At 44.6% G+C, this 17,185-nt stretch overlaps 1 long non-coding RNA gene across 1 annotated transcript; it reads left to right on the top strand.

Annotated features, from left to right (window-relative positions):
* Positions 1-12,263: 12,263 nt before the first annotated feature.
* LOC113563611 lies at positions 12,264-13,257 on the top strand. The gene is made up of 2 exons (XR_003407539.1): positions 12,264-12,769; positions 13,134-13,257. It is a non-coding gene; the product is annotated as an uncharacterized LOC113563611 (long non-coding RNA).
* Positions 13,258-17,185: the final 3,928 nt, after the last annotated feature.

The following is a 17,185-nucleotide window of genomic DNA, read 5'->3' as shown; positions in this document are numbered from 1 at the left end:
TCGAAATATTGCATATTAAAGTCAAGCGAATCCAAAGCGCGCGGTGGCGAGTGCCGCGCCGCTCGAGGTATAGGATTATTATTGCGAATATCGCAAAATGGTATGGGACTTTTCTCTTCATCTCGATCTGCTCTATTGGCATACGAGAGGTTAGGCGATTATTACGGGACACCCTGTATAAAAAAATTTAAGAAGAGAACACGTTTTTTCATCCGCCATCGCTTCACCAGCCATTCCACTAACTAATTTCATTTCACTACAGGAGGAAAACGTGCCGTCCGTGCCGATCAACACGCCCGACACGAAACAATAGAATGCCGCTGGAGTGCCCTGCGATTAACCAGAATTCTGATTGCATCTTCGTTTGTTCTTATGTCTAGTGTAATATAACTAGAAGTTTTATGGATCCAACTGGAAAATACTAACCAAATTCTTATAGTACAGTCTATCAAACGTTCTAGTTATAAAACATCCAGTCCTATCGTGATAACTAGAAATTCTTGGTTAGTTTAACCAAAATGCATTCTATCAGATACGTCTTGTTGATACAATCAAATCATGTTTCTCAGTGTGTGAATATGAAGATCTCTTTTTCCACTGTTCGTCTCCACGGTCCCCCTTGCTACTGTCCAGTGGGACTAACTGTCCGCGGCGTTATTGTATGTCCTCACACGTGCCACCACGACCGATCGCCGCGGACCGAACGGAACGATCGGCGGATCGAGTGATCGGGCGAGGTCTCCTTAGTTGCTGTAGGCGACGATACCGGAGGTACCACGTTCGATCACGGATGAGAGTGGGTGGAGTCGCGACTTCGTTGCTCAACGAGAGAGTCGATGTCCTCGAGAGTTATCGCGATAAGAAAGGCCATCCTAAGGACACGCCCGGCTCCGGGAGAAGGAACACGATTACGATCGACATCGGCTCTCTCGGCACACGCTCTCTTGGTACGCATCGATGACGATGCTCGATTTTAAAACGACTGCCACCGAACGCTCGTTATCGCAGTTGTGCTACGAGCAAGAAGTAAACAGCCGATTTGAAGTTGTACAGCGGGATCATCCCTCGCAAAGGTCTCAATAGAAGAGAAGATGCTGCGGAAAAATGTCTATGCTATACTGATTAGTATTGTGTACGTCGATGTAATGATTTTATATGTTTCTAATAAATTATAATATTTTCCAATGTCTTCTTTTAAATCATTAACATCAGTAAATCATACAAGAAAATGATATGTATCAATTTATATAAATCTAGATAAATATAATTGAAATTTTCTTTTGTAATCTGCTTGTACGCCGATCGTAACGTGCGATGTGCTTGGGCATTCAAGAGTTACTTTGGCTTCGTATCTCGTTGTGGTGACGAAGAGTTACGGGCCCATCGACAGTGATTCCGTTACGCTTCCGCTTAAGGAGAAGTCTACTATGTACTTGACTGTCTCCGGTAGTTCACAAAATCGTGCGCACTGTCAGTTACTTTCATCAAACGATTTACTAGCTGATTAAGATAATATTTATCAATAAATTATTAATAAATATAAGTATCAAAAATTTGCATTAAACTTATATGTCTCTCTCTTCGCTTCCTTCAATTAATTTCTTTTTCTTTAATTTAATTAAAGAAAATTGAATTAAATTTTTAATTCAATTGTCTTTCCTTAATTTAATTAAAAGAAATTGACGTATAAGAATGAGTTCTGCGTACTCTCTAATCAGAGAAATTAGAATTTTGTCTTGCGTAACAATAAAAGCGTTCTGAAACTCAAGCTTTGCATTTTCGTATAAAAGTTGATTCATCGCTCCACTTAACGTACGCCGCTCATGGGAGAAAGCAAGATAACAAGCACTTCCGCTTGCATATCGTATTAAAACTAATTACATCTTGCCAGAACTCGTTTCTGAAAGAAATACGCGGCCGCTCGACGATTTGGAAATAACGCGCTGAAATTTCAACACCGGCGACGGTTCAACGTCTAGCCAACATTCTGCTCCCAGAATTTAATATAAAAAAATATCAGCGGACAGAAGCGGAAACCGAATGAATTCCGGTTCCAAGGCCGATATAGAGATCATCCTGTCCAAGCAATTCTTCCCCTTGCCTTCACGCGAAAGCGGCAAAAGAAACAAAGCAGCTACAAACTTGCAACCATCATTAAGAAATTTCGTTCGCTATACTCAATCTTGCGTAATGCGTATCTCTCGCGTGCGTTATCTTAATGCGAGCGAAAACATGTCGAGCTGACTCCATGTCGATACGGTCTTCCGTATCTTAAGGTCTTTTGTGCCGCGCCGCAAATCCGCGATGCAAAAGCAAAACTTGTCCGGATCAATCATTTCGGGTCGAAGAAGTAGAAAGCGCCGCAGCGTTGTTCACGTCACTATCGTACATTTGCATGTCCCGTTTGCGAGCTCCGGGTACGCATACTCACGCCTCATAATCGTCTTGTAAAAATGCGCTGCCAAATCAATTCCTGTCTGCGCAAGATATTCGCTGCACCGCCGACACATAACGGAAAGCTGTCGAATCTACGATCCTCCCATTCATTGCCATCTACGGCGCTCCAAAAGTATTCAGTATTGGCTGGATTAACCCTCGAGCGGACGAGCCTTTTTAAGAGCCAGGTATATCGGCACACCCAACATTATCATGAACATCTTAAATAAAGTGAGTGGAAAATTTCTTGGGTAAATTCTCTCTACATTCTGTGCTTTCCTGATTATACAGGGTGTCCCGGGTTTTAACCGACAAACTGCGGGAGCATGTTCTACTAGTGGAAATAAGAAAAAATTCTTATATCGAGTTTGCTTAGAAATGCTTTATTACAAAGTTATAAACCAATATTGAAAAGAAATATCAGATAAGTAACAACGGATTTTTTCACAAAAATAAAAATTATCTACGCAATGATTTAGTGACGCATTTCAAAATGTTGTCCTTGCACATCGATACAAGCTAGACACCGACGTAGTACAGAATTTGTTACGGTACGACATTCCTGAAAATTTTGTTGCATCTCAGTAACTGAATTAGTAATTCGTTGCTTTAAATCTTCAAGCGAGATTACTTCTGTACTGTAAACTTTATTTTTTAAAGTTCCCCATAAATAAAAATCGTCGGTGTCTTAGAGCTTCCAAATCGACCTTCCAAATTCGACACTATGTTCCGTTGTTACTTATCTCATATTTCTTTTCAATATTGGTTTATAACTTTGTAATAAAGCATTTCTAAGCAAACTCGATATAAGAATTTTTTCTTATTTCCACTAGTAGAATATGCTCCCGCAGTTTGTCGGTTAAAACCCGGGACACCCTGTATATTGACGGTTGAATGTTAAGTGAAAGAATTGAAAATTCCAAGCTTCACGAAATTTTGTCGGAGCATTCTCTTAGTAAAAAAAAAACAAATCTTGCCTCTCTCGCAAGTTACTCGGAAGACACCGCAAAGTATAATTCCTTCAGTCGTTCCGGACCGATCCTAGATTCGTTCCAAGTTGAACACACGCGAACTCGAGCAGTTATGAGTAATTCATGCATTTTTTTGCGTCCGTCATTGCGTGTGCCATCGGAACAAAGTGAGACTGCAACGATCGTTTTTGCTCGAGAAATCAAAGACTCTCGGGCATCAGGTCGACATCGGAGATCTAGAGAACGACGGGAAGAGAGCAAGAAAAAACCGGTTCACATTCGGCAGATGCAAAGGAGTCTGTCTTCTGCCTTGTGCGATCCGCAAATAACCGCGTAATGACAGGCTACCGACGGATCGGCTTGACGACGATTCTGAAAGAGGGAAGAGGAAGGAGCCAGACGACTGGAGGAGGCAGCGAGAGTGGGCGAGGTGGAGGAGGAAAGCAGAAGACGAACGAAATTAAAACAGCACTGCCTTCCATGACGAGGGCTCGCTTGCAAAAGACGATCATGGCGAAGCTTTACGGAAATCAGATCGAGCTTCAGCGACCTTGATATCGATGATGACGTTTCTCCCACATCACGACGAGTCTTGATTCGGCTCGACCAATTACGGATCAATTAAACGTTTAATACTTCTGTCTCTTAATATTATATCGCAATATCAACGCATATCGAGTCTTTAATGAACTCGAAGAGATCAGTACAATTAATTACTGCACACGTACGTTGCGTCTGGTTTGAATAAATTTATTCGCGATTAACTGATAAAATGTAAGAAAAGATGTATAAAAAGGATCACAGTAAAAAAAAGGAACAAGATCTCAACATATTAAAGTCGATAAAAAATAAGAAATGGTAACAGGAATCCTGACAACGGAAAGGAGAGGGGGAGGAGCAGGCAAAATTGCAATAACCGATTTATTTTTAGCGGAATATCACGGCGAAATCGATCGAGCGACTCGCAGCGTCCTCGGATCAAAACAATCGGAGTGGAATATACGAAGGAGAGCCATCGGCAACGCGAAACTACGCCGTTAATCGACAAGCGATCTCCGCCAGGCGTTGCGTAATATTGCCGCGCGCGCACGCTCAAGAAGAGGTGGACCGCGATATTTCAAGAACTTTCAGAGGGTAGACAAACGCCGCGAAATTATAACTTGACGAGGAAGCACTGCGAGATACCGGGCCGATAAACATTTTGAAATATCGTGCCGCAACGCGAGAGAACGCCCGCGGCCGGCGACAAACGAGCGAGAGGGTCACGGGACCCCATCGAGCGCCGATATCGAGATAGTGCCAGTAAACTTCAGACCACCACTGTACATTCCGCTTAATTAATTGACGCGCGCAGACACCATGCATCGTGCATCAGGCAGCGCGTTACTTCCCGAAATTCACGCGCACAGTTCGCCGTGAATTAATATTAATCGGAGAACGGGGAGAGGGAGATGGGGAACGAGGAGGATCCAGCAGTCATGCGATGACCACGGCGACGGGGGTCGCCGAGGTCGCTCCCAATTGGATCGTGCAGTTTCCACGTAGAAAATCGCTCCGCGTGCTGCAACTGCAACTGCAACTCCATGCCCCACCGCAGAGTGAATGCCTATTACCGGAGCGAGTGGAAGCGGCACGATCGATCGGCGGGCCAGCAAAAACCCGGGAAAGTTATCGCTACCATTCGTGCCGGCGATCTGTGATTTGGCCTCTTCTAAATGATAGCGCGGCCGATCGTTAATGAATAAATCAGTCAATAAGACCGGGCAAAAGACGCGTTTTCGCGATTACCATCATTGTGTTGCATCCGTCCCGTAAATATAAAGGCAAGCTCCGTTCTCGCACTTCATTCTCGCATTTCTTGGCGCAATTGTAGATGACGGAAAAAAAGTAATTGCTTAGAGTAATCTAATTAAATGCTTTATTCATACAGTTTTAAATATATTAGGAGTGTGATTTAGTTTTGAGGGTTTTGCAACAGATGGCTGTAGTGTCAGTTTGTTCCAATAGCTGTTTCCGATAACTGTTGTTTCTTACAGTCTTGACATTATCCATCACATTTAGTAGCATTATAGCAATAGATGCAATAACAGTCGTGTTTATATCATCGTAAAAATGCAACTTCCGAAACAGCATTTTCCACATGCGTTGCTTTTGTTTTTTAATCAAAACAAAACTGCGGCTGACGGTTATAGAATTCTTGTGGAAACTTATGGTGATTCTGCCCCATCAATTAAGACGTGTGAATACTGGTTTAGACGCTTTAAAAGTGGAGATACTGATGTGAAGGACAAAGAACGCTCGGGACAACCAAGAAAGCTTGAAAATGCAGATTTGCAAGCATTATTGCACGAAAATCCAACAGAATCCACTTCAGAACTTGCCAGAGCATTAAATGTTGATCGTACAACAGTTACGAAACATTTACATGAAATGGGAAAAATTCAGAAAGAAGGGAAATGGGTTCGACATGAATTATCGGAAAGTGCCATTGCGAACCGGTTGAACATTTGCATTTCGTTGATCGCCAGGCAAAAAAAGAAGAGTCTTTTGTCTCGGATTGTTACTGGGCATGAAAAGTGCATCTATTTTGATAATCCGAAACGCAGAAAATCATGGGTGGATCCAGGCGAACCATCAACATCCACTCCGAGACGCAATATTCACGGTTCAAAAGTAATGCTCCGTATTTGGTGGGATAGTGTACTATGAGCTGTTAAATCCGCATGAGACTGTCACGGCTGATGGTTATCGACACCAATTGTACAAGTTGAAGGAAGCATTGGACGAAAAACGACCAGCAATTGCGAGTAAACGACGGAAAGTGATTCTTCTTCGTGACAACGCTCGACCTGACGTTGCGTTATCAGTGAAAGAAACACTATTAGAGCTTGAATGGCAAGTCTTACCGCACCCCGCGTATTCTCCATGCGATTATTATTTGTTCCGGTGGATGCAACACGCTCTAGAGGATACACACTTTGATAATTTGGAAGAAGTGCGAAAATTCGTCGACGAATGGATCAACTGAAAAGAAGAGTGATTTTATCGTGGTGGAATCGATCTCTTGCCAGAAAGATGGGAAAAAGTTATAGAAAAGGAAGGAAAATATTTTGATTAAGGTATTCATTCATTATCATATTTAAATACATGCGTTTTTGAGCAAAAAAACCCTCAAAACTAAATCACACCCCTAATACATCGTTATCAATATTACCTTCCTATTTATACCAACTGTTTTGTGATTAAACTCACAAAATATTCTGCGTGAAGCAGGAACTTCGACAATTTAATCTAGAACCCTAGAAACAAACCCGGGCGAACGTTTTGCTGTTCGGGATCAGGCAGAATATTCGCCTCGGCAAGGCGATCAGCTCGGAGTCTGTCTAGCCTCCGAGCGATCCAGAATCTAATCCGCGCGCGGATGCCCCTGGGCTTAGAAAGGCGTGGTACACGTAGGAGAGGTGTCGTCACACGGTGCCCGGGACGACGGTTACCGGTGTGTAGGTGGTGGATCTACGTTACTGTACGCGTTCGCCCGACAACCGTCGTCGTCCCGGCCGATCACGTCCCGGTAATTAGGTCGAAACTTTAATGGACTCCGAATAATCGGGCTGTCATCAGCTGGATGGACCGTACCCGCGCGCGCTGCGGCTTCGTCTCGGTATTACTTCTCGTGACGTAACAACGGGGCGAGCATTAAGGTCACTGCGGTGCGGCACCGACGACGACGACGACGGCGATGACGGCGCGAGGACGCGCCGAGCGAGTTGCAAGTGAAAAGGGGAAATCGCGACGATCAAACGGTTGCGTAACCGCAACAAAACTGTTGCGTCCGCGCAAAAAGCGCCGAGACGCATTCCCGAGATGTCCGATAGCTGATTTTCGTGGTTCCCGAGAAAGCCCGCGACGCGGAGTCGCCTTTGTTCTACCGCGGATTGAGACGTTTCGCAATTCCGCTCCGGTGACCCGACGGAAATATTGTTGCGATTCATCCAATATTCTCTTTAACCGAGAATTGTTGTTATCTTCTTCCTTTTGTATCGAACAAAAGTCGATGTTCGCGCATCGACGAGCCTCATCACACACTTTCGAAACTTCCGTCTGACTAGATCTCGAGCGGTCTCTCTTTCGACAATTGTGACGCGCCAGGCAGCGTGCGACGAGCAAAATCGCGATCGCGCCATTTCCCAGCGATGAAACGTGTCACAATAACACGACATGTACGCCGCGAAGGATCTCGTCACCGATCTCGAGTGATCCGACGTAGATATACGTACGCCAGCATCGCGGGCATTTCCGAGCTTCTACGTACGGAAAGAGGAGAAGAAAAGAGAAAGAAAAAGGAGAGAGGGAGAGAGAAGGACGGCAGGGTAGTAAAAGAGAGAAGAGGACGGGAGAGAGCGGCAACGAGCATTGTGGCGCGGTGATGCAACTGCAACTCCGCCCCAGTTACTCGCGGAGGTCTCGTACGATGAAGGGAAGCAAGGAGAACAGAGAGGAAGAAAGGAGAAAGAGGCCGCGCGCACATAGGCCTGGCTTATTCACGAGGAACGGACCGATAAATCCACGAGATCGTTGCTACCTATTCATTATTTTGCTAAACGTCGATCGCCGAGGCGCCAAGGCCACCGCCGCTGCTCTCTGTGCTCGGAGATTATTCCGAAATATTACGCCGCTTGATGAGGATGCGTGGGTAGCATGGTTAAACGCTTATTAAGCGCGCCATGTGTTCCTGCATATCTGAAGTATAGGATCGAGACCTCACGTTTAAAGATTAAGAAAACAAATATCCCTCTTCAAGCTGAAGTGCTCATCTTGTTGTTACGATGCTCTTAGCAGATACACGAAGAAGGAGCGCGCATGGAAATTATTATAATAAATTCGATCGGGAGTCAGTGGCATGAATCTTACACAATTGCGACACGCAAAGAGAATTTTGTATAAGCGACAGAAGCGGTTGATGATTAGCAGGATAACGTCATTAACGCGTGATACAATGAGAAGGGTACACCCTCAGAAAGGATTTCTGATAACAAGACGAAAAATATTCTTGACTAATTTAATCGTATTACAAGTATAAAAAATATGAAAATAAAACAATTTTTAATTTAAATCAGTAATTTCTATTCTTCTCTCTCGAATTAAATAAGATTGTCTTACTGTTTTGAGACAAGAGTAACATGTACAAATTTATGCTTATATATTCTTGTATGTAGAATAATTTGATATTAGCGCCACTTTATAGTAGGCTTTGTCGATGTCGACGCATCATTTTCTCACAGTCGCTCGTCGACTCGGCGCTTCTGCGTCCTTTATTCCGATAAAACGGCCAATATTTATGTGTTGCAATCGAAAATCGGGAAAGTGTTTCTGTTATTTACAATGCAAGAAATATTAAAAGATATGGAAATGTAAGTAAGTATATACAATATACTTACTTGAGAAATAAGATTCGAGATAAGACATTTCCATATCTTTTAATATTTCTTGCATTGTAAATAACAGAAACACTTTCCCGATTTTCGATTGCAACACATAAATATTGGCCGTTTTGTGCAGATTCTACAAATTCTCTTAGAAGAATAGAATAAGATGTCTTTTAGATCTCACAATATTCTGAAATCAAGAATATTTTGAACTTGCTAGAAATTTGTATCTAAATCCTTCTGAGAAAATGAAAAAATGAGATAGCACGAAGATTATTTGAATCTAGATTTTCGAATTTTCTATTCAAGATTAAAATATGCTTCTTTTCAATAATAAATATGATTGTCGCTATAGCGATCTTATTTTATGATAGATTAAAGAGTAATAGCATTAAGTCCGGAAATCTTTTCTGTGGGTGTATCTATATGCGAAGAAGTCGAGTCACGTGCGAATCATGCTTCAAAATGCTGACACAGTTTAAGATAGATCTAGACGAAGGAAGCTGATAGGATCATGAAGAAAACGCTGGTGCACGCGCGCGTGGATCGAAGAATTCTCGAGTCAGCCCGATCAGCGCGTTGGGTCGACCTGCAGGTACAACAATGTAGTTGCGCAGTGCACGATGTACATTTGCAATTACCGCGATCAATTATCTGTCGATGTGATTGTCTATTTAATTACGAGCTGATATAAATAGATCGCGATAAGCGCGTAAATAGACGGCGCACGGCTTGCTCAATGCCGGATCTAACGCCAGCGACACTGCAGTGTAGGAAGGTAATGTCAGGTTGCACCGTACAATTACCATTATTTACGTGCGGCTTTAATTTCGCCCAACGTCGTCCCCGGTGACATTCCCGGCGATTAAATTAATTCCGACATTTTTCGCCGGCACTTGTCGCGCGGTATCGAATAGAACGTGTCTATTATCGCCGGACGCGAGAAACGTCCGTCATCGTCGAGCCCTAAATCTGCAACAATTAGAACAATTACAGTCATGAAAGTCCAGCTTTTTTACTTGAACTGCACTTTTCTGGGAATAAAAAAATGGTTAGAATTCCAGCGATGAGGTAACTCGTCCGTGCGGTCGAAGGGATACACGACGCACTATCGCGCGGGGGAAATAAATGAGAGAACGCGTATGATAATCAAGCGTGCGCAATCAATAGCGCCTTCCTCCGCGAAAGAGATGAGAGAGGCGTACCCCTCGATTTATCGGCCGATGTAGGCACTCTCGCTCGTTAACGCCCGTCGCGAGAGGAGAGCACGGAGAGAGGAAGAGAGAAAAGGAGAACGAAAGAGCGAGAGAGGGCAAAGTGCCGTAGCTCTCTCACGCGGAGGGAGTACGTGCGCGGGTACGCGTTCGAGGAAGGCCGAGGGGGCGAAGGACGGTAAAATAGCGATAAATTTAGTTTAACGTTAGAACCGAATCGCGCGCGCGTTAGGGCTAGGTGTAGGCGGTTATATCGCCTATGCGGCGACCCGCTGCAGAGAGTATTGCAGCGGAGCAGTAAAGGAATTTAGCCTTATAAATCAGCAACATGACTGCGCCGTGCCACACCTTTCCCTTCTTGGGGCAATCACGAGTCGTCACCGTATCGGCAACATCCCCGGCTCGGCTCGGCGCGGCGCTCCGTTGCGCGGCTGCTCGTCCTCTCTCGTTGAAGTCACTCTTACGTAGCGGGCCCTGGGGAATCTTTCGTAAACGCAATCGCGGCTCGCAGACAAAGATTCGGAGAGGACTTGAGAGAGAATCGGCTCGTATCTTTGTTGAGCAGCGAGGCTGTGAATTCTTGCCTCTTCTACAGGATTGTTTTTTTCTTTTTGGTATTTGGTATTTAAGACTTGAAAGGAGAAAGTGACATTTTTATAACTGCAAATAATTTCACGTTTACTTATATTTATTGTCGTCTGCATTAATCATGATTCCTTTTACTGTCCGTCGATTGGTAGTTTTCAATCGCATAAGTTTTTCTCGATGGCGAGAAAATTTACTGTTGGCACATGTACACACACATCTCTGTCGGTGATCCTCGCGGCAAAAAGCGAGGATCGAAGAAGTGATTTTCAATGCGGAAACCGAGCGCGAAAGTATCGTGAAACGTCCCTTTCGGCGGCACGCGAGAAGTGACTTGACCAACACTCGATGAAGCTGAGGCAACATGAATGAAATGAAACGAGAAATGTGGCAAACGCCCTCGGCACATGCGAGACAGAGATATAAACGTTTATTGAACAATTTATTATATTTCAATTCGTATTCGTAAAAAACAAAAACAGGAATCGGTCTTGCATATAATCACAAATTCGACCGGTCTGTGATAGAAATCTCGATAGCAGCAACCAATCTCAAAGTGAAATAGACATAAGCTGAATTTAAAGAACTTTTGAATAATTTTTCGAAACCGTAGTCATCGTATTTTACATAATTAAACACATCGGCATCACGCGAGACGTCGTTTCCCTTATATCGTGCGCACTAATTCATTCGCGCGATATAAATATCTGCGATTAAAGTATCGACGATACGTATTAGTTCTCTGCACGATTAATTTCGCGCACGAGATGTTCTTCGCGCTGCACGGTATTCATATAATAGCACCTTAAGGGGATGCTGGAGCTGCTAGTGAACTTCTTCGCGATGGTGCTGCCATCGCACAATATTTGCACAATAAAATGCTTTTTACAACAATTTGGCAATTTGTACGCACAAAATCGCTGTTGAGCGGTGTTTGAACACAATTAAGGAATATGAGGATGCTTTTCGAAGTGACTTTAGAAGCGTCATAAAAGAGAATTCTGTGTTCTCCTGTATTCTAACCTCTAATCCTAAAGGAAAACACAGAATTCTCTTTTATGACGCTTCTAAAGTCACTTCGAAAAGCAGTCTCGTATTCTTTAATTGTGTCCAAACACCGCTCAACAGCGATTTTGTGCGTACAAACTGCCAAATTGTTGTAAAAAGCATTTTATTGTGCAAATATTGTGCGATGGCACCATCGCGAAGAAGTTCACTAGCAGCTCCAGCATCCCCTTAATTAAGATGTCCAGAGGCAAGACCGATTCACGCGTCCGTGGCGGTCGCCATCGATTCTCCGTGCAGTAACCACAACGCGCAGCACAATAAAAGAAAATTAAACAAAAGAAAAAAACGAAAAAGAATCGCACACGCTCGTCGTTAATAATAAAGTGTGCAGGGGCGACGGCGCTTCATTAATAATCGCCGATTCCTTCGTTAATCCGGCGGGAGAGCCTGCATAACGTTTCTAGGGGCAGACCGGTTCAGATCGACTAGAGAGAACTCGTCTTAAGGGGGCATATACGTTTGTCGGTTTCAAAACTTTGATTTTTTTTCTTTCCATTTTTCGACAGTTTGAACCTTCAAGAATGTTGTCCTAAAACCGTTTTTTGAAATTCGAATGAGTAAAGAAGTTACAACGCGTTTTGTCGGGCAGTGCACAGGCGTGCGCCTGCCGTTTCTGAAGCGGCGCGCAGGTAGAAGGGTCGGACCCTCATGCAACGGTTTCTTTTGTCCCTTTACAATAAAACTTACTTTTGAGATTGAAGTATAGGTATTTTCTAATAGATGATGACGCTGTAAGCAGTGCTCTAAGCTGTTTTCAAGCCGATTATTCATTTAGTTGGCGTCGGTTGCGTGATACGGACGATTCTCGTTGTTTGTGGAGTACATGTCACGATGAAATAGGTGTAAAAGTTCTCGAGGGTCACAGGGAGTGAGCAAATTTCGAAAAAGTTTTACGCGCAAGCGAAAAATGCCGCCCAATAGGTGGCAAACGGTGTATCCAAGCGGACGTGCGAGCACAGCATGCGATGCGGGAGGCCCGAATAAGCCGTCGCCTCGCTAAAAACCAACAAATGGAGGCAAACCTTGTGCAGGAGGATTCCCTGTATGGCCCAGGAATTGACGATGACGTGTAAGTTGAATAAATTTAGTTTTACAATAGAGTAAACTCGTTCCAAAACTTTAAACGCGTTTTTCTCAAAACCATGTTTTTAAAGTCGGTTACAATGATAACTTGAAGACGGATCAACCGATCTGCCTTTTTTTTTTATTGAAAGCTTATAAAAATCGCTTGTCGTTGTCGTATCGGATTTTTAAAATTCCAATTCTTTCTATTTTTTTTTTAAACAAACAAAACTGAAATTTTGTGCCGAAAATCGGCACTCTAACTTTAAAGGTCCGCCATTTTGTTGAAAATTCGAATTTTAAAAATCGGATACGACAACGACAAGGAAATTTACTCTTCTTTAAGATGCCGTTTGAATTTTGTGTTTCAGATGAACGGGCACGGAGATATTATTGTAACCGCGGAATGACGAATCGCGTGCACGGTTAACTACACGACGGTGGAAGGGGGGGATTTTGTAACACTATTATTTCAATAAAATTTGTATAAGAAGTACGAAAGGTGTACTTTATTATGCAACAAGTCCCATTTTTATAGTTTATGTCTTGGCTCTGCAAAAAGTTCATGAAAAATGCCTTTTTTGGGGGGCTCCAAACGTATATGCCCCCTTAATTGGCTCCTGCGAAGAACACCCTCCCGTTCTGGATGCATCATTCTGTCCTTCTGTTCAATGCATCCCGATATGTGCAAACATACGCACGCACGCGTGCACATAGAGCAGTATTCCGCATGCACGACCGACGAAACGTCACTACATCGTGTCAATCCTGCGGTACTCTCGGCATGCAGGTCTTTATGCAAAGATCGTAGCTAGTGGGCGGACTTTCTACGCGCCAGGATGTTATTCTGCCACAGGACACGTCTCGTCTGCAGCGTACGTTTGCAGCCGCCACCACCGATACCGCATTGTCGCGTTGAAAAAATGCTCTGAAAATTGAAGTCTTGAGACGTACATAGAGCTGTACACATTTGATATCAAGATGGAAGATATAAAGATTTGCAGTATCTTTTGAGTCATTTATTTCCCACATTTTACAGCGTAATGTCTCCCGATGCAGTAGGAAAATAGAAGATTATCCGCATTTCATATCACATATTTCGTCATAAAATGCCATAATTTGCGCGAATTGCCAGCCGATTGTAGGCAGACCGTACGCCGTAAACGTACAGGAACACGTACGCGTCTTGCAGGATATCTCGAACGAGCAATTGGCGCGTTGTAAGGCTCAGACCGCTACCGGTCGAAGTCCGGGTAATGACTATCTTGAATATGGATAATACCGTTTCTCCATTACGACGGCACGGGCTTTTCTCACCGTCGTCGTCGTCGTCTTCGTCTTCGTTGTCGGCGTCGTGTTTGTCGCCTAGGAACCGGCTGGATCCGCACGCGTGACTCGTCCTTAAGTATCACGATCCAGGCCGGGCTAAAGGTAAATGTTAAAAGAGACACGTCGTGCACGCCGATCTGCATAATTATATTCGCGCGTTACATAACGCCGGGTATCCGGTTATCTCCGCCGTCGTCGTTGTACGTTGTACCGTTTCGCCGTGAAATCTTGTTGCCTCGCTCGTACACGCGTACATCCCGGGCTGCGTGTGCGTGTACGCCCATCTCACGTGCGTGCGCGCGAAGTGCGTGTTCTCACGAGGGCGAGGGACGACCACGACGCGAATCACGAGCAGACCGCGCGCGCAGTTTTGCGAGGCGTTTTCGGACCTGCCACGGCCGAACGCGCGGCTGACCCTTGCCACCGAAGAATCCTCGCTCCTGCACTGTCGCGTTCCGACAGCGACAGCGACCGCGGAATCCCGCCGGAAGAAATGAAAGAAAGAAAAGAAGAAGCTAATTACGAAACGCGCCTGACAGAAGAGATCCTGCGAAGGCGACCCCGCCGGCCGCGTCGCTGTAAATTAAAGTTTAAACTTACGTCACTGCTCTAGGGGTTAATAGTGCGCAAAAGTTCCCTCCGCGAGGGACAGACATGTGGCAACGACAAGATGTGCGAGGGAGATTGTATGTAAATGGGACCCGATGCACGCGATACACGTCTCGGTACATCTGAATACGTATACACGTATGAAGTAACAGCGAGAAGAATGCGGCGCGTGACATGATCTGACGCGGAAAGCGCTTTGGATTTCGAGGATATCCAGTTCCCACGGACATTATTTCTTCTTGCTGTTGCGTCGCTACTCGGGATACCGTGTCTTGGGGTGGTTTTTACAAATAAATGCCGTGCAAATATCATGCAAACGGGTAATCGAGTAATTAACTAAACCACTAATTAATTAACCAAGAAAAAGTCTGATGTAGTCAAGTCCAGTGTAATCACGGAAATACATTCTAAATACCTACGATATATAAATAAATATGCATATATAAGACAAGATATTTCCGATAGATTGAGGAATTTTTCCCAATTTATTTCATAAAAACATATGTTAATATTAGATTATTTCCAGTCTATATAATATGAAGATAAGCTTTAATTGCTGAGAATACATCTTTTTGAGGAAAACGAGCATCGTCTAGTTTGCGCTCGATTTACATGGTGCGCAGTCACTTCTATTAATGGATCTATCCAAGATAGATGATTTTTCAGAGAAAATGGGAAGATACAGAGATACAGCGAGAGATATAGCGCGCAAAGGGAAGACGCCAAGCGTCGAGGAGACTTGACGAAAAGAAAAGGAGAACGAAGCGGATCCTGGCTAGCGGCGGACAGTCACGTTGCTGACTGCCAGTTTGTTAGCTGCTTTCCTGGCGACACGCCCTGCCCTGATAACACCCACACTACCAAAGATAACCCGGTATTAATAGATGTGCGTCTTGGAGCTTTCGCAATGCCGGCTGCTCGACCAGCTGCACACGGACACGCGTGCATACACACACGCCCGAGTGCAACAATCCCGCGTACGTGTGCATCGTGTTCCAACGCAGCATAACTGCATTGGTTGCACCTATGGCGGAAGCGCGAAAAAGGCGGCAGAAATATCGTCCAGCGGAGCAGCAGTTTAACGTTATACAAAACTGATCGTAAATATTAAATATCATAAATATAAAAAGCTGACTTAAACTCGACTCAAAATTATATTCGTGCGAAAAATCGTCCACGTTATAGTAAAGTAAGAAACCTTAAGCTATTGGCTTTCATGCAGGAAAAAAAGGCAGCACTGATTGGTGCACAAAAACGTGAGAGAGCAATAATGAACCGACTGGACGTCTCCTTAACGATAGTTTTCTCTGTTTCGCAATATACCGGGTGGTCCGCGTGATCGCGAGCAACTTTCGAACGAGTGCGCGGGCGATGGGGAAAAACCGTCGGTTATTAGGGGTTTGGTGGAGATACGGTAACGACCGCTTGTTACCGCGGCGATATGTTTTCGCGCGCCGGTAACCCGCTCCAAGATGCATTTAATGCGCGCTCTCAGCTCGGCGAATGTCTCCAGCGAAGCAGAAAAGCCGATACCCGCCGCGGAAACTGGTCGGCTGGACCGATCGACGTTGAACGGAGATCGTTCTCGTGTTAGATGGAGAGCAGACGCGACTCGAACCCGCTATCTATATTCTCTATCCCGGCGCAATGATAATTATCAATTGCCGCTGTATATTTATTTATTAATCGCGCGGTGGTTGCGCGAATTGATTTTAAGTTTCATAATCCAGATTCAGCTCCCATGGACCGAACGGCCTAGCGCAAGGAATCTTATCTTCCTTGATTTAAAATAATAATTATAAAAACTGCTAACGTGCGTCGCGGACGAGCGCGCGAGACGCGGCGGCTTCGCGAAGCGCGCTCGCTCGCTCGCACGTAGAAAGTAATCGGTATCGCGGGAGTCAACCGGTCGGGCAACAATAATTTGTCGATTGCAGCAAATATAAATGGCTTCGATCCGCTTATCCGTCACTTTAGCTGGCACTCGGCCAGATCGCGGTGCCTTTTTGCTCCGGTTTACACTCCCGCGGCTACGCGCGTACGGCGATCGGCGCTGCTGCTCCCTTTTTTCCCATCTTTTTGTATCAGGCGCGAGATCTGGTTTCGCAAATACAGAACTCGTTATTTCGTTATTAGATTTTCCACAGCGTGCTGTTAGGACCGCGCGTCAAGCGTCAAAGGATCTACTTGCGACCGGAAAGCTGCCTGCACGAAGGAGATAGTAAGACATGTATCGCCGACGCGTACTCGGTTTGTATCAGGACGTATTGACACGAAATCGCGCGCTTATCGCGATTACACAATTCATTTTTGGTTAGCAGCCCTGATATCACGAATCGGTGCTCTGATACATGAAAGCGCGCTATGGGAAACGCATCTCAATTATCCGGTACGATCTTTCAAATTTCCAAGTCGACAATATCGGGCAGTGCAGATTGGCGAAACGCGGTCCTGGGAAAAGGCGCGTTTTTCCTTCCGAATTAAA

Source organism: Ooceraea biroi, chromosome 2 (assembly GCF_003672135.1).
Source record: "Ooceraea biroi isolate clonal line C1 chromosome 2, Obir_v5.4, whole genome shotgun sequence".
NCBI lineage: Eukaryota > Metazoa > Arthropoda > Insecta > Hymenoptera > Formicidae > Ooceraea > Ooceraea biroi.
The sequence above is the reverse complement of the archived record's forward strand: the minus strand, read 5'-3'. Positions and strand labels throughout refer to the sequence as shown.